This window comes from Crocodylus porosus, unplaced genomic scaffold (assembly GCF_001723895.1).
Source record: "Crocodylus porosus isolate Cpor-Errol unplaced genomic scaffold, CroPor_comp1, whole genome shotgun sequence".
NCBI classification, from domain to species: domain Eukaryota; kingdom Metazoa; phylum Chordata; order Crocodylia; family Crocodylidae; genus Crocodylus; species Crocodylus porosus.
The window spans coordinates 413,215-433,002 of record NW_017728947.1 but is presented as its reverse complement, the minus strand read 5'-3'; the positions used below and the strand labels follow the sequence as shown (position 1 = coordinate 433,002).

At 46.9% G+C, this 19,788-nt stretch overlaps 1 protein-coding gene across 2 annotated transcripts in view; it reads right to left on the bottom strand.

Moving 5' to 3' along the window:
- The window catches only part of CD151 (CD151 molecule (Raph blood group)), a 57,797-nt gene extending 42,359 nt beyond the window's left edge, over nt 1-15,438 (bottom strand). For both annotated transcript variants that reach the window (XM_019551397.1, XM_019551398.1), the window contains exon 1: nt 15,324-15,438. The gene's annotated coding sequence lies outside the window, so the exon portion shown is untranslated. The remainder of the gene's footprint in view (nt 1-15,323) is intronic.
- Between the last annotated feature and the right edge of the window lie 4,350 nt (nt 15,439-19,788).

Genomic DNA, 19,788 nt, shown 5'->3' with positions numbered 1-19,788 from the left:
CCCAGAGGCACCTGGAAGCAGGAAGAAGAGGTGGTGAGCAACCCTGCAGAGTCCTGCTGCTGTAAGTCTGGACTGCATATCCCAGAGACCTTGGGGGCAGCAGGAAAAAGAAGTGAACACACAGCCAGAAAGCCATGCTCTAGCACCCCCCAGTGGGCCAAGCCACTGCAGGCAGGTGGCTGCATTTCCTGAATCAAAAGTAAATGTCTGTTCACTTCTGTTTCAATTTAATCTGTGTAGTTTAGACTAACCTGCAAAGATTGAACTGATTCAGCCTCAGGCTTTTGACTGTCCACACTTAGCCTAAAGCTCCCTGCTGTTGTTACTGCCAATATTATTTCAGCAATGGTAGCAACAGTGCTTGCACTGGCTTAAATAGGGCATCTGTCATGTGTGGCACCCAATCCACAGGTAGTTTGCAGATGAGAACTGGGCAGTCCCGTTCCCAGTCCCCAGGACTGTTATGATCAAATTGCTACCAGTATATGGCAAACATAAGAATTAAGTATGGTCTTGGCACAGACACAGCTGAGCTGGCATTTTATGCAGCTTAGTTAATATAGCTAGAGGAAGTGGCCAACCATTATTATAACTGGGTTTATGAACCTGGCTGCATTGTCACAGAGTTTTTGTTAAAATACCTCCCCATTACACCCTCAGTGGTGCTGCCACATCAGTGCTAGGAACCGTGGCAGCAATCACACAGGTTGCAGTGGCCAGCAGTGGGATGAAACAACCTGCTCAGGTCCAGGCTGGTACTAGGAACTGGCTGCTGTCACAGACAAAGCTCCCCATGGCTGGAGTGTTATGAAAGCTCCCCCCACCCCGGTCTGTGGGCCAGCTCCAATGGCTCTGTGGGCTGAATCCGGCCTGACGGCATTTGGTTGCCAACCCCAGGCTTACAGGAATGACATGTAGACTCCCAGACCAAGTGTTGGCATGCTTTGAACTAATGATTTCTTAACTTCTCAGAATAAGAGCATGGGCAGAAGCTAGATGTCTTACCGAGGCCCCCTTCCCCACCACCCTCGTCTCTATGTCCTGGTTCCCATTTCTCTTGAGGACTCGTTTTCAAGCCCTCTGAGCACTTCTGACTGTCAGGCAGGTTTGGAGAGCTCCCTCTTTCCCCACAGCTGAGATCATTTACTCTTTAGCAGATCAAATAGTAAGCATGTTCAAGGGCAAATTAAATGATAGTTCATTTCCTGCAGCAAGTCCAGTCAGTAGGAGCCCACAGTCCCTCCCTGCCCTGTTGTTACAACAGCAACACTGAACACTGCCCAGCAAAACTTCACATGAAGCCATCTCCAAAACAATCCTCCTCAGAGCCAAAATGATTTTAGCCTCTGGTTAAAAAATAAAGAGTCCACCCCCTCCCCCAACACGCTCTCGCTTTTGAAGCAAACTCTAAAGACTCCACCAAAACCATTTACACAGCTGTTTGCAGAGCAGCTGGCAAACATCAGAGGGAAGGATCAGCATGTGAATAAGCTGCTGGGAGGCCCTGGCCATTTCAAGGGAATTACTGGCTGGCTGAGTGCCAAGTGTATAGTAAAAAAAAACAGGAGCAAGGAAACACCTGATCCCATAGCCCAATCAAGCAAGCTCTGAATATCATTCCTCTCAGATGTCATGTTACCACTGCCACATTCATTTAGTGCTGACCCTGGAGGAGCCAGGCAGCAGAAAATTTAGAGTTACTCCTTGCACTGAGCTCAATCTTTCGAGTTTGATGAAAACAGATCTTCCAGAAGCATTTCCCCATTTGATGCAAGTACATCATGGGGTGGAAGATCCACCACTGGAGGCTGGTTCTAGTTGCTTCTAGGACTCTTTGAAGAATAGCTTTAGCCAATGTCTTATATTTTTAAGTCCAACTACTTCCCCTGTTATTGCAGTGGCAATGAGGCTATGTGCTATGGCAATGGGGGCCAAACTTTTTGGCAGATGTGCCAAAATGTAAGCTCCACACCCTCTGACTACCACTCTGATTCACTTCCCAGTCTTTTGCTCTGCTTTCTGTTCTCTGTCCTGTGCTCCCTATACAAACTGTTGCTCTGCTTTATGCTTCCCAGCCCTCTGCTGTTGTGCTCCCTGGCCCCTCCATGATCTGCTATGCATCACACACAGAGGCATGCATGCTACTAGTGGCCACCCCTGACATGTGGCATCTTATAGGGCGTTCTTGGTGTTTTAGGTATTGTGCCTGGTAGGTGTGTGAGAGGGCTTAAGTAGTGATTTGGGGAGGTTCTTGGGTTAACAATTGCCTGCAAATGCAGGGGACTGGACTTGCAGGACTAGAAGAGGCCTCTTAGGCCAATGTTCCTAAAAAGTATCAGTGCTAAATGCAAGACTGCCAATGGGGCAACCACCCAAGGTCATATGGATTCACCATCTGCTCCCCACTCATTCCCCAAGGCTTTCAAGGGCTTGCAGAAACAATTGGTGATGTAGTCTATCCGCCTGGCCTTAAAGATCTCAGCATGAAGATGCTCCCTGGCAGGTCCATTCATAGCATCTGACAAAGTAAGCTGCTGCTTATGAAAGCTCATGCCTCTTCGAATTAGTTTATGAAGTGCCACTCTGCCCTGCTTTCTGCCTGCCTGACTTCAGTCTAACATAGCTAGCTACCTCTCTGCTCAAGGCTATTGCTGGCTAGTAGCCATGCACTGACTCCCCTGAGCCACAGATAGAGCATACTCTCAGACCTTTTCTACATGCGGAGGAAGTATTCCCAGTTATACCAGTACAATTATACCAGTCAATTAAACTTTCACTGCAACTGCCTAGGCAGACTCTTTAATTCCAGGGATTCTTTTTAACTATTGATCCAAAGCAACATAAAAATAGGAACCTCCATATTAGAACAAGGTAATATCTACTGGTATAGGCTTAGAAGTATGCAGTGGCCCTGATATAGATACCTTTTCACTGGTACCACAAAAACAGTCCCTCCAAGCAAATGAATCCAGCCCAGTTTTGCTGGCCCAGATATGGATAACTTTTCACTGATACTGCAAAACCAGTCTCCAAGCAAATGAAGCTAGCCCAGGTTTGCTGGCACAGTCCCCCTCTACATACATATCTGATAAGTACCTAATTTGCTTAACTGCAAAACAAACTGCAGGTCCCAATCTGTTACCTACTTGCATTACAGCACAAAGCAGTTACCTGCATATCAAATGCACAGAGTGCCCAGCATCTTTTGGCCCAATTGTCTACTCTGCAATGTAACTATTCCTCTGAAAGGCACAGTAATTGGAACCAGACCTGGTGAAGAGGAAGCTGCTATCAAAGTGCTCCTCTCAGAGGCTTGAAAATAACTGAACCTGGTTTCAGGACTGCTGATAGCAAAACACTGACAGGGATTGAGAGGATTTATTCCAGTGGTTTTCAACCTTTTTAAACTCAAGACATCCCTTGGCAAATGCCAGCTCTTACTTTTTATTCATTGTTTGACTGTGGAAAAATAATAGCACATTTCTTCTGTTGCAAAGAACTCAGAAAGACCACAATGGGTCAGAGTGCTGGTAACGCTATGGATCCCTATTTGAAATCTCTGGGCTTATCTTGTGAGTCATGTTTGCATACCTCATAGTGCTAACATTGCATGGCGCCTTATAACACCCTTGAAAGGATCTCAAGGCACCCCAAGGTGCTGTGGCACTTGGTTATTCTGTATTAAAAGTACATACATCAGAAGTACATACATCAGATGAATACATGGTCCCAAAAATATGCAGTTGTGTGGCACGGACTATATAACAGCTGTCCTTATGGCAGCGTCAGTCAGGGACCATGACTCTTCAACCGTGGCCTGGCACAGATGCACTAGCAGAAGCACCTCCAGGGTAGAACTGACCTAATGGCATCCTCATAGGCAATTCTACCAGCATAGCTGTACTGGGTAAAATTAACATCTGAGCATATACCACTGAAACTCTCCCGTGCAGAGGGTTATACAACCCAGGGCCTGCGTTTCAGCACAGTGGGGTTCCTACAACAGGTCAGCTCCATAGCTCTCCCTCATGGCTTCTCCTTGGCAGGACGTTCTGAAAAACAGAACTAGTGTCCAGGTTTCAGAAAGTGGTTTTGTGATTCCTCCTTCCAAAATACAGAAAAAGGGCTGGTCTACAAGGGAGAGCTTGCAGGAAGGGGAGGGAATGCATAGGATTTGCCCTGGTTTCTGCCACTGGAGTAGCTGTATCCTCACAGACCCTTGGAGTTCATAAGATCCGCTCTGGGATAGCATCACTGGGTGGCAAATCCTCAGTATACACAAGGCCACAGGTGGGTGAGCACATTAACAGCTGTGGTCTCTGTTGGACAAACAGAGCTGACTCAGCGTTACTTTGCATTCCTAGGACCACAAGGAGGTGGGAGTGGAGCTCTGCAGCCCTAGCGGAGGGGGAAACGCAGGCTCTTCCCCACCATATATTTCCATGACCATGAAGGTGGCAGGGAGAAGTACCCTGACCAAGTAGGTGGCTTTAAAATGGCTTTGTGTAGTGGAGGGTGTACCCTTGTCTGCTTGCAGACAGGACTCTGTACGAGAGCCTTGTAGTTAGCTTTCCACTGGCCAACTTCTAGCAGGAGGATATCCACTACGTGCCGACTTCATGGCTTGCTCCTGTGGCCATAAGGCTGAGGGCAAGCTAAACTTAGGGGCATCCGAACCCAAACCTCCAGGCTTGGGCCTGCACATAGGATACCTACCTGCCAACGGATTTGGAAATATCTGAAGCCCCAGGCTGAAAAGTCTGGGCTGGAGAATACTTGCCAGTAGTAGGGCCACATAAGGTTTTTGAATGATTCAAAGGATTCAGAACGGATCTGGCTAACTTGATCTGGGACACGAAAAATTTTACTTAAAAATAAAAAAATACAGAAAATATTTCAGTATCCCTCTGACGACCTCCTCTCCTGCTCCAGAACCTAATCTATCACCACCACAGCAGAATCCAAAGCCAAACAAACAAGTCCCTGTACTTCCACAGAGTTTATTTTTCATTCATAAATAAACCCACAGCCCCAGAGAGAACCAGCGGGGGGGGGAATCTAAAGGCTGGATGTTTTGTTTCATTTTGTTCCCCCAAAAGGCAAAGAGCGAGTGAGATGAATCAGATTCCTGCCAGGACAGCAGTTCCAGCTCCAAAACCTGCTGCTCCAAAATGTGCACTTGCATCATAATACCACCATAGCAAGTGGGGGGGATGGACATTAAATGCTTCACTTATGGATTTTGCGGAGGCTAAGAAGAGCTACAGACATTCACAGCCCATGACTCACTCTCATGGCTCCTGGCACCTAATGTACACTGCTTCCTGGGCCGCTGGGCGGCATGTCAGAAATGGTGGCAGGACTGGTTTCTACAGCCTGGCTCCAAACAGCATGTGCATTCTGCCAAACACTTTCTCTCACTGTTGCTGCATTTCCTTCACTAGAGACAAGAGTACCTTTTGAAAACACAACTCTGCATGCCCTAGAAGGGGAAACGGGTGGGGGTGTCACTAATTAGCCATGCTTAAAAATATGACCCACACCACATATAAAGCTGAAACCAAAAGCCACGCGAACGTTCCTGCCTCTGGCTACTTTTATCCCACCTTTCAAAGGATATAGCATGGGTGAAAGCTGCCAGACTAACATCCTTAGATTCTAGTTTTTTTACAGCAGTGCCTAGAGGTCCCATCAGAGACTAGAGCACCAAGGTGCCAGGCACTACATATACCAGAGAAAGAGACCATCTCTGCCCCAAGGAGCTGCCCATCTAACTAGACAAGACAACAGTCAGAGTGAAAGAAAGCAAGCATTGTTATCCTTAATTTCCAAACGGAAATGAGGCACAGAGGTTGTATGACTCTACCAAGGTGACCGAGGAAATGAGGCACAGAGGTTTTATGACTCTACCAAGGTGACCGAGGAAATGAGGCACAGAGGTTGTATGACTCTACCAAACCTCCCTGGACCCACAGCAAGAGGTACAAGATAAGTAGCATCATATTTCTCACACTTCTCCACTGGCTTGTCTCAACAATAAGCAATAGGTACCAGCTCAAAATCTGGGAAGTGAGTCTAGTTCCTTTGCTTATTCAGTCCTTGGTCTCTGGCTTGGAAGCTGGACTGGGTTTGAATGAATGGCTTACAGCATAAAAGCACCAGATCCCATTATTAACCCAGCACCCCTTCAGAAGGTATGTATGTTGCACATTTAAAGGGGTTTTGTGTAACAAGATAATGGATAAATGGCAGATCCCAGCCAAGTCAGCTGCTGAATCTTCATTTTTTTTGCAAATATCTAGTTGGTCTAATACAAGATACCACCGCTGCCATGAGTTTTGATTCCCATTGCTAGCAATGGATCCCAAAAGTTTCTGAAAGCCCTGCTATGATGTTACTTGGTGCCACATGGAGTTACTTAACTGCTTTACATACCGCAACAATAATGCTCTAGGAATTGAGGAGCCAAGAGGTCCAGGAAATTGTTCCGATTGCATCTTGGAGCATTCAAAGCCCTGGCACATACAAGGGTCTCTGCAGCATATGGATTCGTCTTCCTACTAACATCCCTCACAGGAGCTAATTATTTTCAAATGAGGCACCACCAAGCCTGTAAGTGACTAGTCTGAACTACCCTCATCATCAGGGAGACTCCTCCCCACCTTACACAAAATGACACATGCATTCTCTGCAAAGCAAGCCAGGCTTCCCATACAAAGAAGGAATGCAGCAGGACCCTGTAACACAACCTGACTGATCCATATTCCCTAGAGCCAGTCACACTCAGATTTTAAATGCCTCACAGACTAGAAAGGTTTCTGGAATTCTTCTTTTTGTCCCAGCCCAGCCCACCCTACTCCCGCAAACACATACCTGCCAGAGGGACTGTAGACCGAAATTCAGCAGCAGCACCTTTCTTGACTGTATGTGCCTTTCACCCAGAAATGCTTATGGCTGTGGAAGTGGGAGACTCCTCCCTAGCTTGCTCCTGCAGCCTTATGGATAAGGGCAAGTGAAACTTGGGGGCATCCGAAACCCCAAGACTCTGGACTTGGGCCTGAACGTAAGATGCCCACCAAAGGATCTGGGAACGTCTAAAGGCTCAGGTGGGGTGGAGGATGCTTGCCGGTAGCAGGGCCACTTATGGTTCTGGAATTGATTTGCCCAATTTGGATTGAAACATGAAAAATTCTCTTAAAAATGCTCAAGGCTATTGGACCAACTCTGTAGCTAGGAGAGATTTTAGATAAGTTTTTGGGCACAAGGTACCCACCCTCAGTTCTGAGGAACAGCTCAGGCAGCTAAAATGTGGAAGAATGGAGGGAATGGAAAGTATGGACTTTGCTACTTGGCTTCAGCACCAACAACAGATAAAAAAAGCAGCTAACAGGAGTCTCTGTTTGTTCCTATTTAGCATAGATACTGTTGCCAAGGTCAACCCAGAGGTCTGACTAACACCCCCCCCCACCTCAGCTTTCATCTATTGCATTTCTCATTTCCTCCTTAACAGATTGGAATAGTGTCTCAGTGATTAGTGCCCTCTTTAATCTTCTTGCTTCTCTCCCTGTACCATACCTTCCTCCCACCCCATATCACATCCCCCCTACAGGGACCCAGCTGGAGTGGAAAAGTGCCTCTCTCACAACTGCCACGTGCTTTTTGCATTCACAGCGCCTTGCACCCTACAGCTTACTGCATAATAAATCACAGGCTGTGTTTAATGAGGTGGATTGTGTTGCCAAGCGTGTGGTGCAGAACACCTGGTTTTTAGGTGTAAGAGGTGCCAGTAGGCCCCAATTCCCACAGGGCTCCTGTCACCAACCTCCACTGTGCATGTTACCCTACAGACAAAAATGCCCTATCAGATCAGAACACTGCTCCATTTAGTCCTCTATCATGTCGTGCACCAGGTGCAAGACATCAGCTGAAGTGTATCCTGCATTATCTAAAAATCACTGAAAAAATGGGGCTGGAAAGGGCTGCAGGAGGTCATCTAACCCAGCCTTCTGGTCAAAGCAGGATCATCCGTGCCTAAACCACCCCCCATACAAGTGTCTATCTATGTCTCCAAAGAGCAGCACATTTATGTATCAGGGTATTCTCATCAGATAGCTAAAATGCAGCCACTTCAGGGGTAGGGCAGAGATGCAGTGTTGCATGACTTTTTACAACAGGCAAGAAAAATCTTAGTTGCTGAACTGACAAGAGGGGAATTTAGGGTGAAAATGAATGGTGCTTAGCCATCTGGAACATGACTGGGGCACCAATATGTAGATCCTTACACCTGCATGAATCACTACAGGGCTTTTCATGATCGCAGACCAGCTGCCTTTCCTTAGCTGTAATTTGTTGCGTAGCAGTCAGGACATGCAGTTATTATGACTGATCAAAATAGCTTCCTCTGCATGTCAGGCTGCTGAGATCATGAGCAGAAGAGCCCAAAAGGCTGGCTGGTCAGAGCAGGTTCCTGGCAGGGATGTAGACACCAGAAGGGCACAGGAAGAGGACACTGTCAATGATGTTCCTAATATAGTGCTGACACTTGTAAACAGGGCTGGATAGGATCACAGTTAGTGCCAGAGGGGATACAGCAATAAGGGCCTCACTGCAGTCTGTTAAGGCATGGCTTTAGATTCCTAGTTCCTGTGGGTCTTTCCCTACCAACTGCTAATATGACCTACTGTAGCATATTTCTCCACAAAGGGGAAAGGACCCTGCCTGGGTGGGGGCTTTATAACTGACCTGCAGATTTCCATCCCTAGAGAAGGCAGGGGAAGCCTGGACAAAATAGATGTTGCTGGGCTTCTTCTGGCTTTGTCACATCATTAAGTTGGGGCAGGGAAACATAATGAGCCATGAGAGAAAATTACGGTGAGTCCAACAGCTGACAGAGCTTTGGGGGCGAGTGGAGATCCACTCTCAGCCCACAGGACATCAAGATTTTCAAAAGCATCAGGACTGACCGGCTAGCATAGTGGGAGCCTAGGGGGATGGCTGAGGTTAGACAGGAAGGAAGGGTATGACTTTTGGATGCAGCCAGCCATCTTACCTCAATTGCTTCCCTAACCTGACTTGCTAGAGCAGGGGTATCCAACCTTTTTGAATGTGGGGCCAGATCACAAACTTTTTATCACCCAGTGGGCCCATATTCAAAGACCTCACAGGAAGTAGTGTCACATCAGGAAGTGATGTCATGTGACCTTTGACACCAATGAAGTTGCAGGAAGTGACAATGAAATGGGTCTGGAAATGTGCCTAGGGAAGTTGTGGTTGGGTTAGATTAGGGCTGCCCAGTTGACTACCTGCAGGCCACATGTGGCCCACAAAGGACCAGGATGTTGCCCACAGTCTACATGGGGTCTGCAAGCAGTTAATATATAAGGGCATGGGCCTCTCCCACTGCTGTGCAAAGGCGAAAGGCCTGTGGGGGGGAGGTGGGGAGGAGTGGTCCATGTCCTGCAAATGTAGCCTGCATGGCTGAGGATGGGGGTCTGCATGCTGCTGGAGCAGCCCGTGCAGTGAGGGAGTCCTAGGGGCCCACCTCCACAGCATGCAGCTTGTGCAACACATGCTGGTGTCATCTGGGGCCCACAGCCTCACCAGTTCAGATCAGGAAGTAGAGCGCCTCTGGGCCAGGCTCTTCCTGCCTCCTGCCCAGCCTGGCTCCAGCTCCAGCAACCACATGCTCCATAGCCCTGGCCCAGCCCTGAGGCGCCCCCAGCTCCACACAAGAACTTACTTCATACCTCCATACACCATGCATGCAGGCAGGGCGCAGGCCATGCTGCAGCTCCCCCAACCACGTGCCAGGGCAAGGGGCAGAGCCAGAGAAGAAGCTGCACGTGCTGTCTCCAGCTCGTCCAGTCAGGTGCAGCTGGGGCAGCCCTGTGCCACGCAGCCCTCACTGATGAGCCTGGCCCCGCAGGGGTAAGCAGCTCCCCTCCCCTTGCTGCCAGCTGGCTCACCTCACCTCGCCGCCAGCTCTGCACTCCATGGTGGCGGCTCCGCGCTCTGCAGCAGCTCCGTGCTCAGCAGCGGCGCCACCGCAGGCCAGGTAAAATGGCTTGGCGGGCCGCATGGCAGCCTGCGGGCCGTATGTTGGACAAGCCTGTGCTAAAGTATGTGTTCCAGATGCAAGAGCAACTGGAAGTATCTGGGCAGAGAGATTTGAAGCAGACTTAGAGAGCAGAAGGCCACTGGCCCATAACACAGTTGCAGAGGGGGAAGAGATTAGGAGGAGTCCTTTTCAGGGCAACGGCTGCAGACAGCATCGTGGGGGACATGTAAGCACAGTTCTTTTCCCATTTGATTTCAACGACCGGCACAATTACCCTTCTGATTCTGGATGCCAGCTATGGGAAGAGCCACATCACAAGTCCAATGGCCTCTACCGCCTACTACAATGCATCTTGTATAAACTCACATACCAGTGGGCCTTGGGGCACTGTGCGGAGACATGACCACAGCTGGATGACAAATGAGGAAGCACCAATGAGTCATACACACACACACACACACACCTGGCAGGTCGGCCTGTTATCCATTAACGAAATCATGCATGGGAGCTAGAAGTGTCAACAGCAAATCTGCTAGAGTTTCAAAGCAACACAAAACACCCACTCGCTGCACTAAGTAGAGGACATTTCAGGAAAACTACACCCAAAGCTTGTGGAAGCAACTGTTGACTTGTTTTAGGTGCCTCAATTTCAGGACACCCACAAGGGGACCGACTTTGAGAGCGAAAGCATGCATGGTTACTAAGTGTATCACGTACACACAGAGCACACAGCTACCTCAGTCAAGCTGCAATTATTATTTATTATTAGCAGTGAATAATCCAACACGACTCTTGGAAGGCCCCCAAGGGGATCATATTAGCGCTACAACAGCCACCCACGACTAACACTCTCACGCTGCAAAGAAAGATGGCAGTTTCTCCACCCACATACCAAAGAATCCTTCACACCCTTCAGGGCAAACCAAAGGCAGCTCTGCCAAAAACTTCCCTTGCAGAGCCAAGGTTTTAGACTGCATGTGCCTTAGTTTCAAGAGGCAAAGCTGAGTATCAACATAGCATGAGGTGGGAGTAGGGCAACTCAGCTCAGGCTCTGAAAGTCATTTCTAGTAGGTGAAAGTGGGTGCACATACACACACAGCCGGTTGTGCCAGCAAAGGTCACCACCACTACTCTGATCAAAAGAACAGGGCTGGTTGGCAATCATGACTGATTCAAGACAGCTGTACTTTAAATCATGCTGCATTTTAAATCAATGAAACATCACCTCATTGGATGCCACACTGCAAGCGGTGCATGTAGCATGGCTGCCATTCATGAATAGAACAGTGGTGCTGCCTGAGAACCACTGTGGAGGCCAGGACAAGATTTCTGTCACTCTAATCCTTCCTCTCGCACTGCAGCAGTTACAGCCGAACTGTTCTATCTGCCTCACATTCCCCGCCTATGAAGCTGGGACAATACCTCTCTCTCTCTCTCACTGCAGGGATTCTGGGAAGTTGAAATATTTGTGGATTGCTTAGATATCATAAGGGACAAATGCTGCGCATAAGATGCCCATACAGTGGTTTCTTTACCCCTGGGAAGACAGGCTGGACCTATGCTAATTTTGTTTTGCCCCATCAGTGCACTGTAGGCTATGCAGATGTGAAGGAGACCATTAAAACAAGCATTTCTGAACTAAAACAGACTTCCCTTTTGAGAAAGTTCTTAACACCAAGGGAAAAGGGAGACCTTAGTGCCTACAGCAGGAGGCAAAGCTAGCAAGGGAAGGGAAGGATTGGGATCTAACTGAACTAAGTAGAGCAAGAGTGAGTGAATGCCTTTCACAAAAGGCTTGAGAACACAATGGAGAGCTCTGGATAAAAGCTATTGTAGGTGACAAGTTATCTTAAACAAACTAAAAGAAATAGTACAACCCATTTACTTCCTGAGATCAGTCTTCAGCAAAGGCTCAGCTGACTGTGTATCAGGCCTTGAGGGTAAAAATTATCACCGCCACTCTGAGTCAAAAACTCTTCTGGTCTTACCCCTTCTTGCCTTTCAAGCCTGTGGGGCACGAACCAATACACATGGCACTAAAACACATTGGTGTCTCGAGCAGACTACACTGTCAGTCAAGATGTAGCAAAGAATGCAAAGGCTTCATGTCAGGAAGCAAAGGACACTGGACTGAAACCAAAGGAAAGCATGGTGGTGTCAGAGAGTCCTTGTGGCTACCATGCCTGCTTAGCTTTCCCAGTCACAGCAGAATCTTTCGTCACAAACCAATGGGTTCAACAGGGTCCACTGATATAACTTCCCTCTTCTGCCAAAACCACTGGGTGAAATCAAATCTAAAACCTGTCCTTTACAAGACAGATTGTAAATTCTTACCCCTCAAAAAAATCTGTGAACTTCTATTAATTTGACAAACTAAAGTAGATTTTAAGATCAGTCTTGGTCCACAAAACTAGCACCCAATCTGTCCTGAATTACCCTTAATGGCCCATGGCGACAGACATACCACTAGTGTTGCACTGCCACTCAGTAGTCCTACCTAGGATCATGGACACGTGGCATGTGGTCCAGACCTTCTCTTCACCACAAACCAGACATCTCAGCAGCAAGTTGTTATGCCCCCTTCATCATAAGCAGGTGTTTTGTGGGACTGAAGACGTCCAATCTTAATGTTGATGGGATAAGTAAAAACACCTTTTTGTTCTACTATTATCAAGACGTCTTGTCACAGTGACGGCCTCTTAGAACTTAAATTCATACAAATACCATAGATCTTAGAAGACAGTTTCTGATAGTAGGGTCGCAGAAGGATTTTTTGATAAAACGGCTGCCATCTCTAACAGCACCACCTCTGGAACACCGCTTTCATGAACACCTTTTGTCCTAAAAGGGGTTCATGAAAATTTGTGAAATCCCAGAACCAAAAAAACTTGGAATAGGGTAAGGTAAAGAGTTTCATAAGACACCCTGAGCGTTCATCATCAAAAACATACAACCCTCTATATTAAGCTGGATTTCTTATCAAGAGCAGCTTCTGTGATCAAGACATTCTGAAGACAGATAATCCTCTTCATTAGATGCCATGGAACAAAGGCTGCTGGATAAAAACTATGCATGTCGAGCAACACTGCGACGTTACAGTAATCTTCAGCCAGGGCTGCTCTTACCCAGTTTCGAAGTGGGAAGCAGGGAGTAGCACAAAGATAAAAAGAATAACAGGACATAACAGGGTGAATTCATTCTTCGCTCAGCCCAGAGCTCTCTACAAAGATTTCATCTATTAGCCTGCCAACCAAATCTTTTTTCTATAGAAGGGAACCTTTAACAAACAACAGAAAGAGTGCTATTCAGCAAAATCAAAGGAATACTCACAGTCCCTCTGTTGAGGCGGAGTTTAGCCAAACCTTGAAATTCCAAGTGAAGTGGGAAGCCACCTCGACATGTGCAAAAATAGAGTGTAGGCCAGTTTTAGAAAGCCAACTCATGCTGATCTTGTGATTATGCTTCTGGAGCCCTCAGGAGATTGCAAGTATGTGAGATCTTGAGCTAGTTCCTTAATTGCTTTCTGCCTCCAATCATCACCTCTAAGAATGGCACAGCATAGGCCAGTATTTCTCAACCTGTGGGTCGCGACCCAAGTGGGTTGCAAGAATATTTTGAAAGGGTCCCAAACAAACTTTAAAAATAGATAAACAGACTTTAAAAATGCAGAAAAACACGGGAAACTGTGGCTTTTCCCTTGCAAGCTAGCACAGTTACAGCCTGCAAGGGGCTGATTGGGGCCCCCCTGCCCCTACGTTGGGGGGCTGGGGGCAAGGGGGCTGGAGTGAGGGACACTGGGTCAGGACTGGCTATTGATGTTTACAAATGGATTCTGTTACAAAAAAGATTGAGGATCACTGACCTAGGCCACATAAGAGCCTAGAGAGAAACTGGGCTTTTCTACTCCACTGATGTAAGACATACAACCACCCAGCTGACACTTGGCCAAAGGGCTTTGCAAAGCACTGCCTCTCCCTGCATCTCTTCTCCCCTTCACCACCCTCAAATATGCCATTTTTCCTTCCACCTCTCTGCCTTGCTGTCTCCTTATCAATCATGAAGCTGAAGTTGGTTCCTTATCCTCAGTTATTCCTGGTCTCCATATCACACCCCATACCTTCTCCCTTCATCTGGTTCCTACAACACCCACCCCCCTGCCCCTGACACTCTCTGCAAGACACCTTGCTATTTCCCTTTAGGTCTCTTCTTTGACCTCCCCCTCCCTCCCACTAACAACCACCCTCTCTGGCTCCTGTGCCTCAAAGGCTCCTAATGATATAGGTATGCAGTGCAACCTGCTCCCAGCCCTTACTGCTATGAGGCCTTGGTCTGGGGCTAGAAAGAAAAGGTCCTGCTTCTCAACAAATAAAAGGTGATGCCATGTTCCCATAGATCCACACTAGTATCAGAGAGGACCCCCTCCCCCACAGGAAAAAAATTGATTCGGTTGGAGGTGGAGGGCCTTTGACTACAAGCTCTTCCAGGCAGGGGCCTTTTCTGATGCACTGAGATCCAAACACACTTTTTTAAAGTTCTGGTTTCTCAAGAACATCACAAATGCTGCCTGGCAATGATCCCCGGCCTTCTCAAAGGCACCACCTCAGTGCTGTTCAGGATATGACCTGTACTAAGCTGGGAAGTATTATTTCTAGAAAAAAAAAATTTTGTTGCAATTTCTCAGTTGGTCTAATAAAAGGTATCATTTTGGAACCAAGGATTGTAGATGTTTGCATTTCTTCTAAGCAGGGAAGCAAACTTTTTGGGAGAGATCGATTCGCAGGCAGAGGGGGCTCATGTCTCAACTTTCGCAACTCAAAAGCTGGAGACTAATGCAGCGTCAGCCCAAACGCAAGTGGTTTTGCATTTCTTTGCATCCCTTCCCAAAAGCCAAAGGAAAAACCTGGGGCCAAGCCAGCAATTTGGGGGGGGGGGCTGTTGGGGGAAGAAGGGAAGAGTTTCAGCCCCCCTCCCCCTCACACACACACATTCACTCCACATCTAAACAAGAGACAAGGTGGGTGGCAGGGTCATGCCTACAGTACAGCAACCAGCTTCTCCCTACAGATGCCCCCATCCCTAACACGGGGCAACCCCCTGCTGTCTGCCCCACCAACCTCAGGCCCATCCAACCTCCCCTACAAAGTCCAGGGCTGTGGGGGAGGAGGGGAGGGCTTCCTTTGTTGCTGCTGCTGCTCCAGGTGGGCTTCCTCCCTCCCCACACACACACACACAAGAGGATCAGGGGGTTCCTGGCACCGCTCTTTACCTTTTCCAAGCAATCCGGGTGCCAAGGAAGGGCTGGAGCAGGGCAGGGCAGTACCAAGCCTCTTACCCTGCGAGCTGCAGCGAAAGTGAAAACAGCCCTAGAGCCCAGCTCTGCAGCCGCCTCTCCAAACCCCTCCCCATCCCCAGCTCCGTCGTGTTTAACTGTTTGAATCAACTCAGATCCAGAGACGCCTAGTGGGAGATGATGACTATTACCCCCAGCCTCAGCCAGGCACACACAGACCTAGGGGGCTGCTTTCAGAGCAGAGCAGTGGTTCTCCTCTTTCCAGCTTCAGCTCCCTCTGTGCAAAAATGAAGTTGATTTCCTACTTATGGGGACTTCTTACCATCTTGAACTTTGCCTGAGCCTGACTAAGGGCGTGTGAGTCCGAAAGCTTGCAGAAAAATAGAAAATAGCTTGCAGAACATGCAAACAATGTTCTTTGGGTGAATCTGACATCTTTTATTAGACCAACTTAAATAGTTGGGGGGGGGCGAGGGGGAACGTTGACAAGCTTTCACAAGTTTTTTTTTTCCAACTATTTAAGTTGGTCTAATAAAAGATGTCAGATTCACCCAAAGAACCTTGTCTGCCTATGTCCTTAAACCAACACGGCCACAACCTACACCTCTGCAGGGAAAAAAAAATAATTTTTTTTTGCAATTTCTCAGTTGGTCTAATAAAAGGTATCATGTCTGAACCAGGAGTTCTAGAGCTCTGCATTTCTTTATAGACTCAACGCATCCATCCCCTCAATCATTTTTCTGAAAGTAGTGGCACCTCATTAAAAAAAAGAATAATAATAACTACAGAAAAATAATAAGGCAGACAAGGTTCTTCGGTATCCTTTATTAGGGGTATAAGTTGCCTGACGAAGGGTGTTTGTGCCCGCAAGCTTGCTAGGAAGAATGTTTCCAACTATTTGAGTTGGTCTAATAAAAGGTATTGGATTTACCCAATGACCCTTGTCTGCCTATATCTTTTATTAGGTTTCCAGACTGTAGCCATATTGGTCTAGAGTCTAGACTAGAGGCAAAAAGAATCAGGACTCACAGTAGAGGCGATATCTTTTATTAAACTACCTAGATGTTTGCAAAAAAAAATCTTTAATTGCAAGCTTTCAGGCACAAGCACCCTTCTTCAGGCATAGAAGAAAAGATTGGGAAAGTTCTTCTGGGTAGAAATTAAAGTTTCAACCCCACACACAAGTTTCTTTTATTTCTACCTAGGATAACTTTTCCAGTCTTTTTTCCTATGCCTGAAGAAGGGCGCTTATGCCTTAAAGCTTGCAATCAGAGCATTTTTTTTTTTTGCAAACATCTAGTTGGTCTAATAAAAGATATCACCTTTACCACGAGGTCTGATATCTTTTATTAAACTAACTCAATAGTTGGAAAAAATGTTCTTTGCAAGCCTTTGGACACAAACACCCTTCTTCAGCCATACGGAGAGTCTGGTGGTGTTTCGCATTATCCTGGATTGAACAGAAGCCAATATGCACTCTCCCTATGCCTGACGAAGGGTGCTTGTGCCCAAAAGCTTGCAAAGAACAATTCTTCCAACTGTTCAGTTGGTCTAATAAAAGATATCACATTTACGCAAAGAATCTTGGCTGCCTACGTCCTTAGCCCAACACAGCTATAACCAACAACCCAGAAAAATGATAAAGCATTCATCGGCGGCAAAGAACTCCAGCAGACCACAACCAGGCAAAATGGTTTTGACCCTCTGGATTCCTATTTGAAGTAGCTGGGTTTATCTTGAGAATTGAGTGCAAGTGTTTGCACACCTAACAGTGATCATACTGAAAATAACCCTTAAAAGGATCTCTCAGTTGAGAATTACTGCAATAGAGTGAAGGATAATGTCAGTCCCCAACCCTTCACTTCTTACAGTACCTTCCCCTTTACAGAATATAACACTCTGATGCATTGCTAAATTCTCTCTATATATAGAGAGCCACCTCTATATTAAATAAGACAGAGGTGGCCAACCTGCAGCACACATGCCACAAGTGGCATGGGAAGCCTCTGTATGGCATGCAGCCGGGAAGCATCACAGTAGCAGATAGAGCACAAAGCAGAGCAGCAGAAGGTACAGAGGAAGGGGATCAGAGTGTCACAGGGCTAATTTGAGGCACAGCTGCTGAAAAAAATTGGCTCCTAATTGAAATAAGATAATATAGCATAAGCATTTTTTAAGGCCTAGGGAAACTGCTGTCCTTGGAAAGTTACTGGATACTAAAAATAAACCCCAGAGGAAAGGCCACAAAAACACACATTTTTCCTTCTCCCTCCTCATTTCTCTCAATTCCCAAGTTGCCAAGACTTTATTTCCTTAAAAAAAAAACAAAAAGCATTTAATGTTTAACCCTCACATTCCATGAAAACTTCACCAAAAAGGCAACCTGACGCAGACATCCTGGAATGCAAAATGGACCTTGCCTTCCTCATATCCTTAACAGCTCTGCCATTTGAGTTCTCATTCCTTTAAGAGGGAGGGTCTCCTGCTCTGTCCATTTTACTAGGAGTGAAAGGCTAATTTTGTCCCTTTGATGCCATAGATGCCACTTGTTCATTAACCAAGCCCAGGGAGATTTTCATGCCCTGTGGAAGAGAAGCCAAGCTCAAGGACATTAAGGAGGGAGGCAGCAATGCAGTCACATGCATCTGGGCAGCCTCTCCCTTTACTGACTCTCAAGGGTGAAGCTTGGAAGAGTCCCACCACAAGCTGTAGCAAAACCCCCAGTTTTGGTTGTTTTGGGGTTGGTTTCCTTTTTTTTTTTTTTTTTTTTTTAACTTAAAAATAATTCCCTCCCTTCTCCAACCATTTCTGACTTTCTCTTTACCCTCTCTATTCCTTATAAGTAGCTGTGATAAGTCATAGTTGTGATCATAGGATAAGCTCTCCATTACTGTAACAAGCCCCTTTTATATTGTCCATGTATCATTGTAAATAGTGCCATTATTTTGGTATTGATTTTTATTGATTTATATTATATTCCTATTATATTTGTATTCATTTTTACTGTTTTATATTGATATTGTATCATTTAGGCCTGTTTATATGTAAGTTAGCCAAAGTAATGTTAAGTCTCCACCTCCTCTTGTCAAGTCTCCATTTTGTGTCCCCTGCCTGGGCACACCCTATCGAATTGTGTTTTAACTGTGACTCCTACCACACCTCCCATGTAAATTGGTTCCTGGGTGAATGAGAGTGCTTGGGACATAATGGTAGCAGGCCTAAAAATAGCTCCTACTGAATAACCGTACCATCAACTTAATGACAGGACCATCAGCTTAACAATCCTACAACTGCCTTGCATTGACTCTTCTTGAAACCACAGGGCAGAGGGGGCACCTGGCAGGTCAAAGGGGGCAACTGCCCCAGGTGCCAACTTGGGGTATGGAGGCAGAGGACAAAAAAAAAAAAAAAAGAAAGAAAGAAACAAAAAGAAAAAAAAGCAGCTACTACTGGCAGCTGCATAAATGCAATCATGACAGCTGGAAGTCACCTCTGCTTCTGTGAACCACAGACCTACTCCCAGAACCAGAGACAAAACCCAATATTTGAAAGACCCTCCAAGAAACAACGAACAGAAAAGAAACCAGCAGCTCCACCATTGTATCCCACCAGACAATGAGGACATGAAACTACATGTCCTCATCTGAGCAGGACTGGCCCTTGCCTGGGCATGTCCTCCCCATTAGAGTCACAGGTAGCCCACCTCTATGAAGGGGTGGTAGAGTGTGACCTCCTTTGGATGCCTTCTCCATCCAGACCAGCACTACACCATGCCACCTATCCATCCAGAGGTCCTGCCAGCGAACCCCCTCTGCACAACACCTTGCTGGAGAAGACCATGACTAGCCATCAACAATCGACTCAGCCTGGATAGGTATCTATCACCTGCATCGCCCCTCCAAACAAGGGACCTGAGCTGTTTCTATACCCCTTGATCTCAATGCCTCTACTAAGCAGTTTCTCCCCTGCTACTATTGCGTAAGTACGTGAGCCTAACTGTGTGTGCAGGAACCAATAATTTATAATCCAAATATTATGTTACCCCTTTTCTGTCTAATAAAACTGTTATTTGGAACCCTGAGTTGGGTTCTGTCTTACTGCAGTCCTGGCCCTGCTTCAATCTCTGCTCCATGCCCCTCTGATCTTCGTCCCGTCTCTCTCTCTCTGCCGCCTCCAACACTCCCATTTCCCTGCTGCCTCTGATCTCCATCCCAGCCTCTCTGTTGCCTTAGCCCCCAGCCTCTCTGCTGTCCCAGCTCCTCACCCTGCTCCTGGCTCCATTCCCCACGCTGCTCCTGGAATCTCTCCTAGTCACCAAGCATCTCAAGCACCAACATGCAGCTGCCCAAGTGTGTGTTTGTGTATGGATGTGTGTGCAGACCAACAATTTTCATATGAATATTTTGTGTATATAATTCTGTGTCACGCCCTCCTGCCTAAC